General features: G+C 40.5%; 1 protein-coding gene across 5 annotated transcripts in view; it reads right to left on the reverse strand.

Annotated features, from left to right (window-relative positions):
• Window positions 1-22,218, reverse strand: part of SPIN1 (spindlin 1) — a 61,846-nt gene that overhangs the window by 23,689 nt on the left and 15,939 nt on the right. The gene's annotated exons all lie outside the window — the stretch shown is intronic.

Here is a 22,218-nt window from a genome sequence, read left to right on the forward strand (position 1 = left end):
ACAAAAATATTCCATCTTAACCAAGTCCCACCTAATGTTTGTTTTCATATGCAACAGGATATTCCTTCATATTTTATTATTCTGAAAATATTCAGCAACATAGGACATATATGGCTAAACAAATACAAGGGCTCCTACTTTTATCTCTTAATAACAGTATATTTCCAGGTCACTATGTCAATTACAAAGACAAAGGAAAGCTTCTTAAAAACCATTGAGCTTAACACAGGGAGGTATGACTACTAACTTAGAGAAACTGTATTATCTTTACTGGGTTAAAGTACCAATCTAAGTATCTAACCAATCTATTTGGTTAGAAATAATATGCTCCCACTCACATAGCAGAATAACTTTGCCTCACACAAGTTTAAAAAAGACTGGTGAAAAAAATGCAACACAAAAGCTTTTAAAAGCACTGATTTCACTGCAATGACTGCTCATACCAGCAATTTGTTGAGCAGGTCAATAGTTCATAGATCTGATGATTCACAGATCTCTTTAAGTTTTGGCAATTCTTTCCACCTAAGATCATCAAATTCCTAAAGCACTTAGTCATCACATTCCTCTAGATAAGGGAGGTAACTGAGGACAATTTTTAAATACATTTTTCAGGATTTAATAACAGAAAATTTTTACTGTGTGAAAAAAATCTAAGCATTACAGGTTAATTTATTTCAGAATAACATTTCTGGGCCAGAAACATTTATGTATAAGAATTCACTACTTCAGTGTTGCTTACAAAAGAGGCAAGTGAGATCAGATCACTTCCTTAAGAAATGTCACTGCTAATCTGTGAGAGATGAGGTCGGTCTAATCTGTGAGTCAGCACTGTCTTCCCACTTTTACTTCAGTTTTGGAAACTGTTGTCAATTTTCATACAGGGGTTAAAACCTGAAGAATGCCCCTAACTAGTGATCTAGACAAGGGAAAAAATATAGCTTAAGCTAACGCCTTACTGAATAATGGAACATAAAGGTGACAAATCTTGAGGTATGGTAAAACTGTTACACAGAAAAATGCATTTACATCTAACGCTTGACAATTCTTTCATGAATTGTACCCATTTACTTCTTGGAACAATACAGCAACAAAGAGCAATACACCTAGGAAAAATCGGTAGGGAGCAATCTGCAAATTTTAGAAAGAACTAACTTAAGCAATTTACAGTCAGGAAGTCATAAGAACTTGTGAAATTAAAAAATTATTTACAGAAACATACCAGTTTTCCACATTTCATCTCATCCTGAAATCTACCAGTGTATACCCAACAATGCTGAATGCTACCATGGCAACAATATTCAACAATATTCCAACAGGAAACAATTAGTTTGCTTAACTACTTTACTAGAAATACAGCATAAGGATTATTTTTCTACTGAACTCAGATGTATTCTCCTATGGACCAAAACACATTAATATAGAACCATCACAGATTATGAAAAACCAACTCTAAAACTGTAGCACTTCTGTGATATAGTACCATGCTCAGTCTCACAGATACTGCATAAAAATACAAGAGCTAACTATTCTCCTCCAGAAAAGCTATTAGTTGAGAAGTAACTGTAATCTTGTATTATATCTTCTGATCTAAAAACCCCCGCAAAACTAAAAGAACATCCCTCCAAAACATAAACCAACCATCACTACCTTCACAAGTCCACAAAATGTGAAAAATCTTCAGATTTAGAAAATAATACACCCTTTTACAGTAAGCTGTTGAACTATTATTCAAGGGAAGTATTTTGTAACACCAGTATTACACACTTCCCCCTCACAAGATTTCCAATTCATAGTGAAAATATAAAGTACTAGATATTTTGATTGCACTGCTTATGCAGTTATGTATAGAAAAATAACTAAACCACAACAAAAGATATGGTTTTCTACCAGTTTTTTTAATAGAATATTCCCAAATTTGAAATCATGTTTTGGAGACAGAGAATTTATTCATAATCCTTTTAAAGTCACAATTAATTTGCTAGCAATTAATAAAGTGCTTCACTATGCTCTCTGAACCAATGGATGGACACAAGGCTACTGAAGTTAAAACCAGATCTAGCTGTTTAAACTGATTTTCTAGAAACTAAGCCAGTAACTGTTACCAGTTCAAAGCCCTACTGAAGATGAAACTCTGCTTTCCTAACACTAGTATTCTGAATTCAATACATTTCACTTGCATAGCAACAGTTTTGAAGTTACTAGCAATGAGGCATAAAACCTCATTTTCTGAAAACAAATTGATGCACTTTAAGATCACTGAATTTTAAGAATATGTAAGTTAAGTCTTTGATTACAAATACACTAAACTCTGTATAACTTAGGATTCCTAAAAGTGATAAATGACAAAATATCAGACTTAATGCCAACATGCAAATATCTTGATATCCTAATACAGAAAATCATAAAGAGAAGATAATTAAGTCATAAAATGAAAAATCTTTTACTGCAACTCTCAAGAAATGTCATGCTTCACATAAAGGTAGGAAACCCAAAACCAAAACACACTTCTGATGCACTCAGTCGCAATAACCTATTCGGTGTAGAAAGAGCAGATATTCCTTGTTTGGCAATATGTAAGATGACCTATGAAACAATCAACTTTTTAAAGTCATTCTGTTGATAGTGGCAGATACACTAAAGTAAATCCAACATAAGTAGGGGTTTTTTGGATACAAAGTGACACATCCAAATCAACTTTACAGACGAGTCTTTAAGACTGTCAGTAACTTCTGGAAGAGAAGTGCGACTGCCTGCTTGTCAGACACCCATTTCTTCAACACCCAACAGCACAGGTCATGATCAGTGCAGCTGCGGGTTTCACTTAAAAGACAGACATTGTTTCGACTTGTGAGCTGCTACTCACCAGTCCAGGTGTGTTGCTCATCTGTTTTTACAAGCCTTTCTACACAAAAGCACACTTTAGGAAAAAGTGTGGAAATTGAAGACTACTTTGTCTGATAGTAGCCTAATTATTGCAGAGTGTTTCAGAGGCTATTAAGTGTTAGATTAAAAACACTAGCATTACAAATTGTCAATCACACCAGTTCTATTTGAGAATAGTGAATCATACTATCAAAATAGTATCAAAATAGGCAGAAAGACATGATATAAGGACAGAAAAAAAAAGTCATGAAAAAAAATGTTTTGCAGTATAAAGGGAAATTATGGAAAAAACAACATGCACAGACTTCTTACTGTGAAATATCTTATCCCCTTTCTAAAAACTTAATTGTTTACAAACATTAAAATGTTTATATGAGCTTTTAACTCCATGAAAATAAGTGTAACGACCTAAATTAATTCTCTAGCTTAAATTTTACTTAACATTCATGTCTGTATTTCCATAAAATTGCATGCATTTCACTGCAACACATGGCACAATGCTGTTTAGTGAAAGCTTCATTGCTCTGCTATCCACTGAAGAGGGATGCAAGCAGACAAAACCAATGATAATTAATGCTGACACCAAGCATCACAATTTTAAGTGCCTCACTCCTAACCAGCATATTTAAATTTTACCATCATGAACACAGAAGGAAGTATTTGCTGAGGAAATGCTTTAGGGGTAGAGAAGTTTGGAAAGAGAGGAAGGGTAATTGCATGTATTGCTTGCATTTAGATGATACAATTTCTGCCGAAAGTGGCAGGCTTGCACTTTCTCAGCTCTGTTCCAGCTGTCAGAGCCACCAGTGATCAGGCCTTCTGGCACCACCTGGTGGGCTTTAATATTTTTACTTTGCTATCTAAAACACTTCTGTATACAACTCACTCAGAACTTCCACTGCTAGCTGCTCAGGGGAGGACCAGCGCTTCACAAAAATGTTCTGGGGAAGGAGTCATTCTAAACTGAAATGCATAAACTAAATTCCTGGGTAAGCAATTGTGACTTTCATAAATTAGGTCAGAGCTACTGCTATATATTTCAGATGAAGTAGTAGTATAGTTTATTCCAGCACTAACAAGCTGGATGAAGAATGTTATTCAGCATGTTAGTCTTTTATTCAGACTCCCTAATCCTTACCATATGAGCAGAAAGGATCATGCTCAGCAAGTCTCCTGCACCTACCTCTTCAAAGGCAATTTTACTGTTAAGATTTCTCCTAAGTAATGATTACAATAAAAATATGCTGGTTTTAGTTTGTTACTGTTGGGTTTCTTTTTTCATTACCTAATAAAAAAATCCTAAATGCTTTCCTGTGGTACAAGAATTCAGCAACTCAAATTACAAATTTTTGAAATATCTTACCAGCTGAATCAGTATATTAGTTATTAGGAACTTCTTTTATTCTATACTAGGGATTTGTGTAGGTAGTAAGATCTGGTGTCTGAGAAGAAAGTACAGTTACAGTATGTGGAATCTGAAGATAAAAGTGATTTGCAGCTGACAGCTATGGAAAAAATACTTTTCAGAAACATGTTTATGAACTGAAAGACCCCAAATCACGTACAACTACCACTCCACTATCATGGCCTCTGCAGTTTTACCTCTACCCAGAGAGGTGCTGTCTACAATTGTACAGAAACAAACAGCACTGATGTGCAACTGTGTATGCATATACACAAACACACCTATGCCACTGCACTGGTACTGCTCTATGGGGCTTTGACCTGGTCTAGGGAAAAAAGTCCCTGCCAATAGCAGAACAGTTAGACTAGATGTTCTTTAAATGCCCCTTCTAACACAAACTACTTTCATGACAGACATAAAACTCACAAAATTCAAAGTTAACTCCACATTGCAATGCCATAGTGATGAACTGCAGATTATTCAGGAGAAGACTAGAAGAATCTGAAATTTGTGCACACTGTCTTCTGTTGTCAAGGTGTCTTTAAAATTCAAGAGACAGAACACTGCAATTTCTAATTATTTACTAAAAAATTTTAGCATAAACAAATGGGCAAGTTATTTACCATAATGAAAAACAGCATAAAAAGGTTTGCTGGTAAGTTCTTGGGGCTGTAGGGAGGGGGTGGAGCTCAGAATTGCATGGGTGTGGCTATTCTATATCATCTACACGAGCACTGCAGGGCACAGCCCTGGGGGAAAGAAAAGGTAAGTACCCCGCAGAAATGACACAACTTTGTTTACCTCTTTTCAGAGAGGTTGCTGGAATCAGCTGAGTGGACACTGCCCTCTCTTGCCACTCTGATCCACTCCTGTCCCTGAGGAGAATGCAGCTCTGGGTGTCAAACACAGCTGAGCCCAGTGGAACAGTTAAAAGCCCTGGTGCTGCTCGGAACCTGTGGAAACCCAGGGAACCAAGCCCTAGCAGAGTGAAGAGGGCACAGGCAGAGGCACTGGGGTGGGAGTCAGCCACGGGGAACAAAGCAGTGGCATAGCACAATGTGAATGATCCTGCTTTCAGGGGTCTGTCACTGTTTTTCATTGTCTCAGACCTGCAGGACAGGGAGAGCCAACTGTGGGGAGAACCTGCCATCTTGTCTTTGTCCTAGCTGCCACAGAGAACTACATGGAGGTGGTGAACACCTGTTTTTGTCTATAATGTACCTTCTCTTCTTGTATACTTTTGTTATAATATTGCTGCTATTACTGTGCATTTCTTATTCCACTGCTGTTCGCTTTCACTAAATTGTGATCTTAACCCATAGTCTCTGTCTTCATCAGGAAGAAGGTGAGAGGCTTATTTGGAGTTTAATTTGTGGCTGGTGTCAAATCACTATTCATTGGTGTCCACTGTGAGCCACAAAAGGGTTGAAATAACTTTGATCTAAGAATCTGTCTTATTAGGTACAAAATTCGCTAGTTACAGCTGCTCTATTTGTTCATGGAGGTGTGATATTTAACCCTGCATATATTCCTATACATGCTCCCCATGATGCTATTTTTAGAGTAGGGAGAAGGATCAGGATTGCTTTGTTGCTGTACTGTGTGACATGATAACATCAATGGCAATAAAGGTCATCTGGGATGTGCGTTCAGTGCTGTTCACTGGTCCTGGCCTTGGCTGCTACCTCTGAAGATTCATTACTAATAACACCCAGCCTGTAGAAGGGCCAGAGAACAATGATTTTTCTCAGCCTTTCACCCTTTTTTCCTCCTTTGAGCCTCCTACAACAGTTTTTGAGAATCTTGAATTCCATTTGGATGTTAAAGAAAGCATATTCTAATTGCAATGTCTGCCAAATTTCTTCAGTGCAGTCTAGAATAAGTGAAATTTAGAATAAATTACGTCTACACAATGTTTTGAGTCAGCATAGACACATTTAGGGAAGCTGCTCAGTGAACTGCCCTGAACAGTCTGAGTAGTCTGGGCTGAACAGTCATGACTAGTATAGGATAAAATAAGCCAGCTTTTAAAGGAGCATGCTGCTCCAGTGGTTTGGAAGTTCACCCCTGAAAAAGAGGGGACCTTGATAAAGTGGCAAAATATTTGAAAGAAAAATGCTGTGACAGCTCCAGAGAGGTGTAAAGTTATGCAACTTACTGACACTTGTCAGACACTGCTTGTGTGTCTGACAGCATGCCCAGGGAAAGGAGAAGAAAGCAGAGCAGCAGGCAGCAAGGCAACTCAAACTGCAGCTGAACCAGAGGAACAACCCATGCCAGCAGCAGCTGCCCCTGTTCAGAAGAAAAAATTCAAGAACAAATCCAATCACATGGTGAGGGATGAGGATCCTCAAAACCAGAGGAAGAGACAGGGCTGGAGATAATCGTCTGATCCCTATCCATGGGTGAGCTCTGAGATACACAAAAAGATTACAGCCACCAGCCTGGTGAGCCCTGCTCACCTGGCTGCTTGATGTTGGGATATAGTGGCAAATGGTGCAACACTAGATGGCAATGAAGCCAAGCAATTAGGATCCCTGTCCTGGAACACAGGCATTGACCAGAGGATTTAGAAAAGACCAGAAACTCTCAGTCTCTGCAAGTAACTCCTGCCACATCTGATGGAGAGGTATTTTTGCACAGATGACCTTTTAATGCACCAACACAAGTGGAACACCATGGAGGCAAGGTATCCAATACCTGAGAGAATTAGTTGTAATGGAGGTAATCTGTAAGATTCAAATAATGAGCAGTCCCCTATAAATACTGATGAATCCAATGTGCGCAAAACATGTGGTGAAGTTCCTAGAGAGTGTGCCAGTGTCACATGCCAACTCACTGGCAGAGAAGTCATAGAGGGAAGGAGGAAAAAAAAGCGAACAATTTGGCTACCAGACTCCAGCTATATAAAGAAACTATCTCCATCTGTGAAATGATTGTCCAAGGACTTACAACAATGTAATGGGAAAATTAAAGAGGAACAACAACAATTTAAAAAAGACTACCCAAAATTTAAGGAGGAAATGTCCCATGCCCTGCCAGTACAGATCAGAGCTCCTGCTATTAGGCAGCAGGTGCTCCCCAGCTAGAGAGAGAGGGTACACACCACAAGGTAATCTGTGGTTCTAGATGCATGACCACTGAGAACACGTGAGGAAGTAGGATGGAAAACCCACCTCTGCTCTAGCAGCACTTCTGCTGAGATGAAGAATAAACACCACATTAAACTCTTTGATAATAAATGCAGCTCCCGTTTTCCTTGGTCAAGACCTCAGAGGGATTAAAAAGGCTGATGTTATTTCTGATCCTCTTGAAGGGACCTCCAGGTCATATTTACAAGAAACCAGTAACAAGTACCATGACCAGACCAAGAGATGCCCTGCCTCTAAACAGGAGGGGGAAAGGAATGATCACGTCTACTGGAATGTGGATCTGATGCCCCGGCACATAAGACACATAAGAATATAAGGCTTTAATTGGCACTAACACACTGATGCCATCAAGGTATCTTGGGGCAGAATCCATCTCTATTTCTGGCGTGACAGGGGGATCCCAACAGTTGACTGAAGTAAGCATGACTGGAAACGAATGACAAGAACAATCCCTCAGGAATCTGTGGCTCTGGGTGCCAAGAAGAGCAGAGTCCAGAGGAGTTGAGTGGAGATGTCAAAAGTAGTGTCACTGGTTCAAGAAGCCACCAGGAATGATACAGTGGTTCAGTGTCACATGGATGGCCTTGCTTTTGGGGGTGTTTCTGCCATTGTTTTCTGTTGTCTTGGGCTTGGGGACAGGTAAAGCTGGCTGTGAAGAGCACCTGCCATCTTGTCTTTGTCCAAGGAAACCCCACAGCACTGAGTGCAGGAACAGCCACCTGTCTTTACCCTGGTGGCCAGGCAAAGGTAAGTCATGGTGATGAACACCTGTTTTTGTGTGTAAAGCCTTCTCATTTTCTATACTTTTGTTATCAGCATTGCTACTATTACTGTATGTTTCTTATTCCACTCCTGTTTCCTTTCAGTAATTGTTATGTCAACCCATAGCATCTGCCTTTCCCTCCTCTCTTACTAGAAGGGCAGGGAGAAGAGACGTGTCTTATTTGGAGTATAGTTTCCAGCTGGTGTTAAACCACCACAGTTATGAGGGTAAGAGTAAAACCAGGAAAGCTGACATAACTTAGGAATCCTAAAATAAATTTGGTAACACTATAGTAGAACAATAACTATGAACAGTAATTATGTTGAAGAATTATCCCAAAGGTTTAGAACTACATGGGTAGCTTTAAAAAGGGTACTATTCTTTCAGAAGGCTGCTATCTCAGGCAACAGTTTGAGCAAGTTTCATTAAACCTATCATCTTTTAGCACATGTCCTTACCATAGCTCTCTTAAAGTTAGGAACAGTGATCAAGGTGAAAGGTGTATTTATTTTGTTTTAATTAACTTGAAATACTAGTATACTCTTACAAGATCACATGTAGATGGTAACCTGTGAATACTGCATTCAAAAGTTCTTACACACATGAAAAATAAAGATGAATGGAAAGAACAGACAGAGAGAAATCCTAGAATTGCAATTTCCATTGTTTCCTATCCAGCCTTTTTACTTTCTCAATTAGCAAAATGTAGCAGTTAGAGAACCCAGTAGAGTTTGTGCTTTACTTCCATTACATTTCCTTCATGTTATACCATTAAAGCAGCTTTCTCACTTAATCCAGTTCAGCATTACAATGGGTTTAACTTTAAATAAACTCTGACAGTGTGTATTTGGGTTAATTTGTAAATACAGCAGTAAAAACTTCATTAGAGCTGGGATTACAAAACAGTACTTTAAACAAATGGGCAAGTTATTTACCATTATCTTTTTTAATTTCAGAGACTTAATAACACCTTTATAGGATCAGAGTATTACCTTGCAAGACTAATTTTCACAATTCCCTCACTACACTTCTAAACTGCAATAAAAGCACCAGTGAAGAGGTCAGGAGGGCACAGGATTCTCAGTCCCCATGTTAGAATGCAGACTGTTCTGATTTAAGAAAAAAGCATTATAGGCTGAATGATAAAAAGATGTTCTTTTCACCAAGCTTATAAGTAATTTTTGGTGTCGACATCTACATGTATTTTAGCATACCCTTATGCTTACATATATTTGTATGCACATGTATTTGCAGTATTCCTCATCATTGTGGGAGATTCAAGGTACTAAAAATAAGAGTCTTCTTATCTGCATTAGAACACCCATTCATCAACAGCATGAAAAACCAAAAAACCCAAGGAAATAGGACCTTTCATGGTCTACTGAGAAACACCAAACATCCAGAACACAGAGTAATCATGTTAGACTCTACCATGCAGGAGAACTGCTTAAAATTACAGGAAGAACACATTAGATCACATTTGATAGCAAGAGTGGATGTTCCTTGAAAAGCCCTGGATTCCTGGGAGAAAAATCAATTTCAGAATTCTAAGCACTATGCAAATAAGGACAGGGTTTGTCTTAAAATGTTCACATATAAATATGTATTGTAGTTTAAAATGAGTAAAATCCATAGGTGAAAAAGTGCCCGTGAGATGTAGAACTTCCCCATTGTTTTCCAGCCCAATATAAGAGTCAATAGACCTAACTAGTGCCACATCACTGAAATTGATTACTGAAGTTCACCTTTAGGGACTCAAGGTCTTTCCAAACAGCAAGAAGTACTTTCCTGAAAATTTAGGTATCTAGAATCCAGTGCCTACTCTCCTGAAACATAGCAAGGGGTCACTTTCTAAAGTGTCTAGATCCTACTGCATACAAAGAATAGAATTATTTCATACTTTCTGGACAACTACGAATTAAGATTATGTCATCTTGATTTTCCTCTGACTGGCTTGATATTTTATGCCACACCTCAGGATATAGCAGAACATGAATGTGGAATTCTGGCCTCAAGAATGCTATTGTTTTCACCTGCCATTTGGGTACTCCTCAGAAAGATCATCTGGCTTGCTTCCTTTGTGGGTCCTTTAGTGTGGAAGGTAACATTTTCAACATACTTGAACACAAAACAAATAGCAAGTATATATGACCACAAAACAACTACTTTTTAGCTTCAGGGTTACAAAGGCCCAGGCTGTACCAGCCTAGGCTTTTGGGGTTTTTTCTTTTGTTGGTTTTTTGAGTTTTTTGGTTATTCTTTATAATGGGGAAATGAAAAAAAAAACAAACAACCCTTACTACAAATTGCCTAAAGAATACTAGCAAACAAAACCAGAGGTTGAAGCATGATCCATTAGACACCTGGAATTATCAGTTCCTTCCACGTGGGTAAGAATCTCAACATAACCTGTGAAAAGCTCCATTGTTAACTTGCATTATCTGTCAACATACTTGAAGAAATCACTGTGTAGGAAACTTTAATATGCAGTTATTGTAAGGAAACCCTACTCTAGAGGTTCACAGAACTGTGAGCTCAATGTACAGACATTCTTCTCATAAACGGATTTCTTTTTGAGGGCTCTTGTAGCTCAAACACAGATGGAAATTAAGCTCTAAACTACCACTTCTCTTCCTCCAACAGCTCCAATGAGAAAGGGACAAAAAGGCAGAGATTATGGATTGAGACAACAATTCACTAGAAAAACAGCAATGAGCTAAGGAACACAAACAGTAGTAGCAACAATAACAGTACAATAACAATACTAATAACAGCAGAATAGAAAAGAGGGTGATCACATGCAAAAAATGCTTATAGAAGTCCAACTGACCCAGTGTTAACACGTCCAGTGACACACAGATTCCTTAGACAAAGGAGAATATCGTAGACTTTACCACAGCCACCATCTTCTTCCCTGAGCCCAAGACAATGAAAAACAATGGTAGACAAATCATCTTGGGAAGTTTAGGAAGGAGGTTGACACACTTGAATGCATCCAGAAGAGTGCAACAAGGCTGGTGAAGAGCTTGGTACACAAGCCCGATGAAGAACAGCTGAGGGAGTTGGGGGTATTTGGCCTGGAGAAAAGGAGGCTCAGGGGTGACCTTTATCACTTTCTACAACTTCCTGAAAGGTGGCTGGAGGTAGCTAGGGATTGGTCTTTTCTCCCACAAGAACAAGAGGACACAGTCTTAAGCTGCACCAGGGGAAGTTTAAGTTAGACATTAGAAAAAATTCTTCCCTACAAGAGTGACTGGGCACTGGAATTGTCTGCCCAGGGAAGTGGTGGAGTGGAGTCACCATCCCTGGATGTGTTTTAGAAAAGACTAGATGTAGCACTCTGTCCCATGGTTTAGTTGATGAGGAGGTGTTATGTCAGAGGTTGGACTTGATAATCTCAAAAGGTCTTTTCCAGTCCAGCTCACTCTGTGATTCTGTCTCCACCCATGCTCCTTCCTCAGGCCTAAGACAAAAACCATAATGTACAAATCCCCCAGCTGGACTGCCCACACACTACTCTGTTGGCTCCTTTGCTCTCCTGAAAAAACAGAACAAAATAAAGGCAGTTCTGCATCATGTTCTTTTTTTCTCCAATTTAAAGCCATGCCCTCTAATAATGATGTGGGTGCTATAAAATAACCTGGCCCTGCCCACACAGTTCCAGGTTCCATCTCCCTCCTGGCAACTGTGATGAAATTAACTCTGTCCTAGCCAAAATTAGGACAAGTGTGAAATTAAGATCATAGAATAAGGATGGAGAATTACAGATCAGAAGTTTCAATGTGCCTTAACTGTTAACAAGGGAGGGAGTAAGGGAGAATACAGAGGATTCTGTATTGGCATGCTCTTTCTTTTATTGGTGGTATGTATATGAGCAGTTCCTTCCCATGCATTTTACTACAGTGGGAATTTTTGTCCTGATGCATTAACCAGGATGTGCTAATCAGATCTTACCTCTGCCAGGCCTAGAATTAGCACGTTCATGTCACAAATTGTCTCCTTCTGTACCTGACCTCAAGTTTCCACTGTGATGCTTTATTTTACAGACAAGTACCTTCTGTGGCCTTGACAGTCTGAGACAGGAAACTGTGCTCTTTAAGTCCTTACACCTTACACCCCGTGGCTCAAATACTGCCCTCCAGGGACTTTGTTCTTCAGGTCATAGATTGGACACAAGCGTGATGTATACGAAGCAACAGAAGAAGAAAAGACAGAAGCAATAACATGAACAGTCATACAATGTACAGTAGCTATCCAAATCATTAAAAATGCAAATCCAATGGCAATCATCACCCCAAGTCTCATTAGCCACTTCCCCTACCCTCTGAGTCCCAAGGATCAAAGTACTGACATAATCCAGGAACTGGTACTAACTCCTAGAAAACTGTCTTGGTCTTGGAGTGATCGGCAGCAATTTCTTTTAATTCTGCCTTGGGCTTTTTCAGTCAATGCCACTGCATTGTGAACAGTGATATAACATTCAGTTTTATTAAGATTTAACATTCCACATACCCCTTGCTCACTTAATAATAACATATCTAAAGCCCTTTTAGACACTTTTTTGGACTTGCAAGTTAAGGTCTCTGAACACATACCTCATCCAGTCACTGAGGGTATGTATCTTCAACATAAAAGGTTCTCATGCAAAACAGAAACCAGCTCTCATACAAAAGGTTCTCATGCAAACACATCAGTCCACTGGGCCCATACTCTATTTCTGCAGGGGACAGAGTACAGCTCCGGAGAAGGGCAGAAGAAGACAGGGAGAGGGATCCTTCCTCACTCTGGGCTTCTTGGTGGTGGGCATCCCCAAGTCGTTCTTCCAGGGGTACCACCTATATGGTCCAAGTTCACACACAAAATCACAAGGTTGGAAGTGACCTTTAAAAACATTGAGTCCAACCCATGCCCTAACACCTCAGCTAGACCATGGCACTGAGGGCCACATCCAATCTTGTTTAAAACACATGCAGGGATGGTGACTCCACCACCTCCCTGGGCAGGCCATTCCAGTACTTTATCGTCCTTTCTGCAAAAACTTCTTCCTAATATCCAACCTATATTTCCCTTGGTGCAGCTTGAGACTGTGTCCCCTGGTTCTGTCAGTTGCTGTCTGGAGAAAGAGACCAACTCCACCTGACTACAGCCACCTTTCAGGGAGTTGTAGAGAGTGATAAGGTCACCCCCGAGTCTCCTTTTCTCCAGGCTAAACACCCCCAGCTCCCTCAGTCATTCCTCACAGGGTTTGTGTTCCAAGCCCCTCACCAGACTCGTTGCCTCCTCTGGATGCACTCAACTGTCTCAATGTCCTTCCCAAACTGAGGGCCCAGAACTGGACACAGCACTCAAGGTGTGCCCTCACCAGTGCCAGTACAGGGGAAGAATCACCTCCCTGCTCCTGCTGGCCACATATTCCTGACACAGGCCAGGATGCCCTTGGCCTTCTTGGCCCCCAGGGCACACTGCTGGCTCATGTTCAGCCGGCTGTGGACCAGCACCCCTGGGTCCCTTTCTGCCTGGGCACTGTCCAGCCACACCATCCCCAGCCTATAACGCTGCAGGGGGTTATTGTGGCCAAAATGCAGGACTCGGCACTTGGAGTTATTAAACTTCATCCTGTTAGACTCTGCCCATCCATCCAACCATTCCAGGTGTCTCTGCAGAGCCCTCCTACCCTCCACAACAGATCCAGACACACTCCCAGCTTAATGTTGTCTGCAAATTTACCATGAAAGACTCAACACCCTCATGCATGTAGTCAGTAAAAATATTGAACAGAACTGGCCCCAGCACAGACCCCTGAGGGACACCCCTGGTGACTGGCCCCAGCTGGATGCAGCACCATTCACCAGAACTCTCTGGGCCTGTCCATCCAGCCATTTCCTAACCCAGCAAGGAGTGCTCCTGTCCAAGCCGTGGGCTGCCAGCTTTCCCAGGAGTGTGCTCTGGGAGACAGTGTCAAAGGCCTTGCTGAAGTCCAGGTACAACATCCACAGCCTTTCCTGCATCCACCAGGCAGGTCACCTGGTCATAAAAGGAGACCAGGTTGGTCAAACATGACCCCTTCATGTTGGCTGGGTCTGATATCCTGGCCATCCTGTAAGGGCTGTGTGATGACACTCAGTATAAACTGCTCCATTACTACTGAGTAAGGTACAATGGGTGTCACACTGGCCAGCTTCCAGCCATCTGGACCCTCCCCAGTGAGCCAGGACTGTTGGTAAATGATGGACAGAGGCTTTGCAAGCTCATCTGCCAGCTCCCTCATCACCCTGGGATGGATCCCATATGGTCCCACAGATTTATGAACATCCAAGCAGCTCAGCATTCTCTTGACTGCCTCCTCTTGGATAACAGGGGGACCATTCTGCTCCCTGACACCATCTACCAACCCAGGAGGACAGTTGTCCTGAGGACAAGCCATCTTCCCACTAAAGACAAAGGCAAAGAAGGTGTTAAGCACCTCTGCCTTCTCCTCATCTGAAGTTACTAAGTTCCCTTCTGCATCCAATAGAGAACAAAGGTTGGTCTTACCCTTCCTTTTACCATTAATATATTTGTAAAAACATTCATTATTATCTTTTACAAAAGTTACCAAATTAAGTTCAAACTGAGCTTTGGCCTCCCCAGTTTTTTTCCTACACGCCCTAGCAAGCCCCTTAAATACCTCCTGAGAAACTTGACCCTCCTTCCAAAGATGATACATCCTCTTTTTTTTTCCTTAGTTCCTTCAAAACCTCGTTGCCCATCCAGGCTGGACATTTGCGTCATAGATTCATCTTTTGGAACACAGGGAGAGTCTGTTCCCATGCCCTCAAGATCTCTGTTTTGAAGCATGCCCACCTTTCCTCGACTCCTTTGTTTTTAAGGGCTACTTCCCAAGGAACTCTCTGAATAAGTCTCCTAAACACGCCAAAGTTTACCTTCCTGCAGAAGTCCAATGTAAAAGTTGCACGTATGCATGGCAGCATACCCCCTTGAGATCTGTGTTTGACTGATGATAACTCTATGAGCAGTTGCCTTCTTTCACACACTTTGGTACAGTAGGAATCCTTGGATGCATTAACCAGGATGTACTAACAAGGTTTTGCCTCCTCCAGGCCTAGAATTAGCATCTTCTTGTTGCAACTTCCTCCATTTTCTACTATCTAAATTTGCTGCTGTGCAAGTTTACCTTATGGTTGAGGCCTGGACAGGCAATTGTGCTCTTAAACTGTGCCCTTACATTTGGGTTATATCAGAATCACTTTCTACATTAAAAATTAACTTAAGTCGTGACTTTGTATTCTTTTAAGAAAATAAGGGCTGTTAATGGAAGTAGAAACCCAATAGCATGTTTTTCATCAAGTAACATGTAAAGAATCTTGCTTCACAACATGTACGTTAAAACTATGAGACAGTTTTCCCTGATCTTATTTCAGCATACTCTGTGCTAAGAACACTGTAAATAAAACAGAGCCCATGATCAAACATCAGATCTGAAACAGGAACTGCTGTTGCCCAAGCTGTTGAAACTCCAAGATAGCAATGTTTTGATTTTAGATTTCTTATTTCAGAGCAATAAAAAAAATTGCTCAAAGAATACAAAAACTAAACACAAAACAAAGCAGCAGTGTACAATACGGAGTATCCTAAAAACAATCTAAAATACCTGAACCTGATCTAAAGATTAAATTTGAGAAAAATACAATTCAGAGATCAAATCCCTAAAAACAGCAAGCTCAAGCTTTTGCCTACAGACCCCTAGTTGATAAGTTAAAGAAGGCTTCTAAATTACTTTTACATTTTTAAAGACTTTTTCTATAGAACTCAAGGAAAATTTTCTTTTTCTCCAAATCATGTAAATCAGTATTAGCACTTTCTTAGTAGGATCTTTTAAACTTGCTGTGATGCACTGCCACTTAATAAGAGTTCAACAACTACTAAGGGGAAAGTTGAGCAACCCTTACACTTGCTTAATTCTAATTGCATAGCTTTTTTATAAAAATACAGTTCATTATTTCCATGTTCATTTGAGTTCTGCTCCTCTCACATTCACAACATTTTAAGTACATACATAATGACCATTTAAGAGATGAGGTAAGCCTTAACAGGCACACAACAGCAGTCGCTAGTGGTACCACATAAGCCCATTCAAATGCTTCTATGGAGGGTATCAGGTTAACAAGTCTGTGCCACCAGCAGCATGTAGGCTTGCCTGGCTGCCCACATTTACCATACACTGGTTACCCTTCCAGACTGGAAGGTCTCTTTACCTCTCAAAACCACTTGTCACACTACAGCCGCTAAAGCTATCTGCCACTATGAAATATTCAATTAAAGTAAGCCAAGAAGTCTCTCACTTGAAAACACCTTACTCCTCAACCACTGCCTTACATTCTCTCTTTAATCCTCTCCCTGACTTCAGCCTTGCTCTTACTTGCATTTAAGTCATTCTACCATTGCTTCACAGGAAAAATCCTTCAGTCATTTCAACATAACCAGTTCAATCAGTTGCTCAACTTTTTTTGCAGTTCCTCATACCAATAATCTTGGGATTCCTGCAGCATTTTTTTCTATCCTAGGCTGTTTGCAAAACCAGCCAAAGCTAATAGTACACTGTTCTCTGTGGCTTCTCACTGAGGGCTATTTGTCACAAATAAAATTCATAGCCATCACTCTGAAAAACTACATTTCAGTCAACATCAGAAGCATTAAAAAAACATAAAGCAGATCACAGACCACAAACCAAAAAAGTCTCAGTGGTCGTCTTCACCAGTGCAACAAGTAACACTCAAATTACAGTTGCAATCCTATTCAGCCCACACCATGCTGCACAGAAAACATGGGGATTTACTAAGCTCTGTTGCAGTGGGTCTTTGGTTAAGTATGCATAAACAAGAATTGTTCAATGCTTATTTCTTTGAGTTGAAGTGATCCATTAGCAGTTCACAAATTTTTTTCCACTTATAAAAACCTATGCCCTTAACAAAGATATATTCTTTATACTTATCAATTTCACATCTTTGATACAAAATCTGACATATTAATCAAGAACAATACAGTTTCTTTCCAAAAGAAAAAATTCAGCTTTTCCTAACTATATAATTATAAAGAAACTTAAGAAATTTTGATTGAAGTTTCATTATGAATTTTCTTTTAAAATTTTGAGGCCACATCCAGGCTAAGAAGTACTAATGACAACCACAAGCAGTCAAAAGGAACTGCAAATAAGCAGTACCACAAAATTCTTAAATGCCTGCTTAAGAACCACTCCCCAAATACACTCATCTTACTAGTTCAAAATGCAATAAAAGGAAGCCATTTTAATCCCTCAATTTACACCATGTTCTGACCAGCTCTTTTCACCATTTTGTTAGTAGACTGATGTTTCACTATGCACTCTTAAAACCAACGAACCCTTTCTGCCTTTCATCCAAGGATGTCTGATTTATAATTAATTAGGCCATACAAATTAAAGGAAGTGCTATAGCAAATATTCAGTTCATCAACTAATAATGAAAAAAACCCACAGAATCATTAGGGTCCGAAAAGACCTCCAAAATTAATTGTCCTTTGACAGAACACCATCTTGTTTGTCAACTAGACTGTAGCACTAAGTGCTACATCCAGTCATTTCTTTCACAATTTCCAGGGTAGCCTATGACTATGCCTCCAAAAGTATTTGTAGCTTAGTTCACTAACATGCATCATAGAGAAGTACTAGATCAAACATGTTTGTCAGAAAACTGATATCTGACAAGTCATGTCATACATCATTTTCCCTTATTTATTCAAAAGTTTTAGCCAGTCAACAGCAACATGCAGGGCACGCATAAGCCCATACACTGCAATTTCTTGAAATCTAAAAGAGAAAATGTTTTTTAAATATTATTTGAAGTATTACTTAAGCTGTTTTATTGCTTTTGTACTTTATATGAAAACAGTATTTTCCATAACTGTATATAAAACTCAACTGATTACACACTTGATCTTATACTACTACTCGCAACTTTCAGAACAAAAGAGGCAGTACAGAACTTAAAAGCATTTTTCAAATTTCCTTGCAGTCATCATCTATCAGGAATACAACTAATTAAAACTAATTCTGGTCAGAATGTAATGCAACCACATGCATCCATGCAAGTGAAAGCAAGAGAAAGAAATGCTCACTAGTTAATTCAAGTGATCTCTTTGTTTTATGGCTTTAAAAGGCAGAACGACTCTAAGCCCAGAGAAACTTATCTACTATAACTGACCCCAACATGCAATTATCACATGTCAAAAATTATACACTTTGCATACATTAAGCAAAAGACAGTCTGAAGCTACTCAGAATTAGTAAGGTAGCAAATATTTCTAGATAAAGAGCATGAAGTTATTTTGCCAGCAGAATAATTAAAGAGGATTATGAGCTTTAGATCTACAGGAGATCCATTCCTTTCCTATGTACACAGGGAATAGTTTCCCTTTTACAGGAAGCATTCATATAAAATTCTTCTTTCTGACTTGCTTACTACTCATTGCTTTACTGAAATATAGTTACAAATCTGTACTACAATTATTAACTACATAGGAGTTTCTTCGCTGTTTTTTGCAGCTAAAGTTCTCAGAGCAGAAATAGTTGTCTTTCTTAGGTTTTTTATTTCCAAGAGTATCTTTTATCACAGTTAAACCAAGACTTTTTCTACTCTCTAAAGCACGTAATCTGTGACAATAAAATCTACTGATATTAGAAATGCTTCAGGCATTTTCAATATCATTTCAGAGGCCAAATATTCCAGCTTTAAATAATGCACTGCACATTTAGCCCAGTTTTCCAGCAACTCAGCATCTTCCTTTTATTTTTCTGTATTGTTAAGATCTGAAGATTTAGCAGATGTCCCTGCTCTAAAGAAAGATGTGGTTAAAAAGAAACCTGACTTCTCTTCCTCCAATTTCCCAGGACACTGGCTATTAAATTATAACTTCCTGACAAGCTGGTGAATTTTATTTCCTCTATTACATTCCGTGCTAGGTTTGGCTGGGGTAGAGTTAATTTTCTGGTTGGTACCGGGCTGTGTTTTGGATTTCTGCTGAACACAGGGTTGGTAACACAGCAATGGGTTTATTATTGTTGAGCAGACTTACACAGGCCTAAGGCCTCTTATGCTTTTTGTACTACCATGTTGTTGAGGAAACTGGGGGTACGTGGGAGGTTGGGATGGGACACAGCCAGGACAGGTAACGCGAACTGACCAAAAGGATGTTCCTTACCCTATGACATCATGCTCAGGATGTAAAGGTGGGGGGTAGAAGAAAGGGTTGGGGGACATTGGAGTGATGTCATTTGTCTTGCCAAGTAACCATTATGTGTGACGTGACCCTGCTCTCCTGGGGAATGCTGAACACCTACCTGGCCATCAGAAACAGTAATTAAATCCTTGTTTTGCTTTGCTTGTTTGGATGGCTTTTGCTTTCCCTATAAAACTGCCTTTCTCTCAACCCACGAGTTTTCTGGCTTTTACCCTTCCAATTCTCCCCCTGACCCTGCTGGTGTGGGAGTGAGCAAGTGGCTGCATGGAGCTTAGTTGTATTTATTTGGTTGCCAGCTGTATTTAACCATAACACAAGCCTTAACACTTAGTTCTACTAACATGCGGGTAGTTCAGTGACCCAATACAGGAAAATAATCCTGGCCCTCAAACCAAGTTGAATTTATCACGCCATTATGAATTTATCACTTCATAATGTCCAATTCTCTTCCACATCTTCAACATCATTCAAACGTTATACTGGCTTTTCTGGGTAATAGTAGAGGATCATTTTCACATCAACACCAGCCAATAACCAAGGACAAAGTCATGACTGACAAATCTGGTGGCTTTCTACAGTTTTGGCACTTGAAGGAAGAGTGACTAACATCATCTACCTGGACTTGTGTGAAGTATTAGCTACTGTCCTGCACAGCACCCTTGTCTCTAATCTCAAAAGACATGATTTGATAGATTAGACAACTTAATGAGTACAAAATTTGCTGAAGGGCGGCACTCAAAAAGGCTGTGGTCAACAGTTCAATATCCAAGAGGACAGCAGTGATAAGTGGGGTCCTCAGGGGTCACTACTGGGATCTGAATTGCTCATCATCTTTGTCAGCAACACAGCCAGTGGGATCAAATGCACCCTCATCAAATTTTCTGAAGACTCCAAGCTGTGTAGGGCAGCTTCCCTCCATATGCTGGAGGGAAGTGCTCCATCCAGAGGGACATGGACAGGCTTAAGAGGTGGGTCTGTGGGAAACTCATGAAGTTCAAGATGGCCAAGTGCAAGGTGCTGTACTTGGGTTGAAGCAATCCCAAGCAGGAATACAGACATTGGGCAGACAATCAGTTGAAGAGCAGCCACAGAGAGAAGGACTTGGGGGTGTTGGTGGATAAGAGGCAGATCAATATGACTCAGTAATGTGTGTTTGCAGTCAAGAGAACCAATCACATCCCGGGCTGCATCAAAAGTAGCATGACCAGCAAGTCTGGGAAGATGATATTACCTATCTAGTCCACTCTCACAAGTGGACTAGAGAGCTAATACCATCTGCATGGTATGCACCTGGAATACTGCATCCAGATCTGTCCCCCAGCAGAGACAAAAACACAGACATGACCTGTTGGAAGGAAGTCCCAAGGAGGGCCACTGAGCTGCAAGGTCAGGCTGAGAGAGTTGGGGTTGTTCCGCCTGGGAAGAGAAGGCTTTGGGGCAACTTTACAGCAGTCTTTCAGTAGCTGAAGAGGACCTACAAGAAGGCTGGAGAAAGACTTTTTATCAAGGTAAGTAGTAACAGGACATGAGAGAGTGGCTTCAAAGAGAGAATAGGTTTAGATTAGGTATCAGGAAGAAATTTACTTCGCAGATGGTGAGGCACAAGAACAGGCTGCTCAGAAAAGTTGTGGATGCTCTATCTTTGGAAGTGCTCAAGGCCAGGCTGTATGATGCTTTGAGCATCCTGATCTAGTGGAAGGTGGGGCAGGGGGGGGGAACAAGATGACCTTTAGGGTCCCTTCAAATTCTGTGATTTTTAAGATCCCTATAGCCTTATACCATAAAAAACCTGCTATGCCAAAAAAAAACCCCTCTAAATTAACTAAACCGAACCCTCAGCCCAGTTTTCTTCAACATCTTTATTAAAGACTTGGATGCATGACTCAAATGGATACTAAATAAGTTTGACAGGGACATTAAATTAGGAGATGTTGATTTCCTCAAGGAGCGAGAGACATCTTGACAATTAGAGAGGTGGGCGATCACCAAACCTGTTAACAAGGGCAAGTACTGACTTCTCCACCTGGGACAACCCTGGACATGTGTACAGACTAAGGAACAAGAGGCTGGAGATCAGCACTGTGGAAAGGGACCTGGGGGCACTAGTCAAAAGAACTTGAATGTAAGTCAGCAGTGCCCTGGCAGCCAGGAGGGCCAGCCTGGGGTGCATCAGGCACAGCACTGCCAAGAGAGGAAGGAGACTGCCTCACTCCGCTCTGTACTGCACTGGTTCAGCCTCACCTTGAGTGCTGTGTGTAGTTTTGGGAGCAACAATATTAAAAAAAGACATTAAGCTATTAGAGAGCATCCAAAAGAGAACCAGAAGGATGGTGAAGGGTCTGGAGGGGAAGCCTTATGATTGGTCTTTTCAGCCTGGAGGAGACTTGAGGGAAAACTTCGTTGCAGTCTACAACTGTGGCATGAGGGGAAGTGGAGGAGAAGGTACCAACCTTTTCACTCTCATGACCACAGGCAGACCTTGACCAAACAGCAAGAAGCTCAGCCAGGGGAGGCTTAGGATGGATATCAGGAAAAGGTTTTTCCTGATATCCATCCTAAAAAAAAGAGGGTGACTGGGCACTGGAACAGACTCCCCAGGGAAGGGGTCACAGCACCAAATCTGTCTAGTTCAAGAAGCATTTGGACAACTCTCTCAGGCAAGCACAGGGTGTGATTCTTGGGGATGGTCTTGTGGAGGGCTAGAAGCTGGATGTGATGATCCTGATGTATCCCTTCCAGCT

The sequence above is a fragment of the Agelaius phoeniceus genome, chromosome Z (genome assembly GCF_051311805.1).
Source record: "Agelaius phoeniceus isolate bAgePho1 chromosome Z, bAgePho1.hap1, whole genome shotgun sequence".
In the NCBI taxonomy this organism is placed as follows: Eukaryota; Metazoa; Chordata; class Aves; order Passeriformes; family Icteridae; genus Agelaius; species Agelaius phoeniceus.